The following is a 1,325-nucleotide window of genomic DNA, read 5'->3' as shown; positions in this document are numbered from 1 at the left end:
AAAAAAAACACCTTTTGGTTCCAATAACACTTTATTTACAAAAATGAGGCTGGATTTGGCCCACAGGCCGTAGTTTGTAGACTCCTGCCTTAGGTCATTCATTCTCTATTTTTCCTCTTTTCCAAACATTTAAAACTATATATTTCTATCACTGCTTTAGCTGCATCCTACACATTTTCATGTTATTTTGTGCTCACTTCAAAACATCTTCTAGAGTTTTCTTTGTGATTTGACTGAAGCTAGGTCACAGCTGCCCACCTGCCTGTGTTACCTACCAGCCCTGAGTGACATCTGAGTTCGAGGTCCTTTAGAAGTCAACACTAAGCCAACCCAGTAACTCAGAGGCCTATCGTCCCTGGGACTGCGAGCCTTCTATTAGTCAACAAATACTGACTGAGCACCTACTATGTGCCAGGCACTTTCCTGGGCTCTGGGTGTACAGAGTGAGACAGCTACGGTGGGGCTCCCACGAGGCCCTACAGCCACCTCAAGTCCAGAACTTGGCTCCCATTTCTCTCCAGCCCGCTAAACGGCCCCACCATCCATCCACCTACTGGCTCTGGCTCAAAACCTAGGAGTCCATGTGTTTCCTCCTCTCGATGCTCATTCTTCAACCCAAAGCATCAACAGCTCTCACCAGCCCACCTCCAAAGCAGATCTGGCATCTGTCTGCTTCCCCACACCCGTGGCTTGACTCGGTCCAGCCCCTTTCCCGCCAACGCTCACTGGGACACCTGCACAGCCTCCCCAAACCCCTGGTCTCCAGACGCGCCCCTGCAATCCATTCCTCCAGCCTTGACCAGAGTGGTCTCAAAGCTTGAATCAGGTCACTCCTCTCCTTGGCTTGAAACTGCCACAGCTGCCCACCTCCATAAGGTTAAAAGCCAAACAGTTCACCAGGGTCCAAAGGCCCGGAACTATCTGCCTGAATCCCCAACCTCCTACTCTCCCTTGCTAACTGTGACCTGCCCACGCGGGCCTCCTCGCTCTCCTCAGGAGCCAGGGTATTCATTCCACAAATGCTTAGAGAGCCATTTTGTATCAGGCCTTCTTTTAGGCACTGGCAACACAGCAGAGAATGAGCTGGTGTGGTTGACATCCTAGGCAAGGGACACCATGACCAAAAGAAGCGTGTGAAGAAAATGATGATTACGCAGGTTAAGGTTCTAAGGGTTGAGATGGAAATACACAAGCGGGATGTGATGTGGGATCACTGGGGCTGAACTTCTGATTATCTAGAAGGGCTTCACGAAGGAGGTGACATTTTATCATGATCATTGCTCCGTGGGCTTTTAGTAGAGGATATTAGGGCATAGGGCAGGGGG

The sequence above is a fragment of the Pteropus medius genome, unplaced genomic scaffold (genome assembly GCF_902729225.1).
Source record: "Pteropus medius unplaced genomic scaffold, Ma_sr-lr_union100, whole genome shotgun sequence".
Lineage (NCBI taxonomy): Eukaryota > Metazoa > Chordata > Mammalia > Chiroptera > Pteropodidae > Pteropus > Pteropus medius.
Note: the sequence above shows the minus strand (reverse complement) of the source record.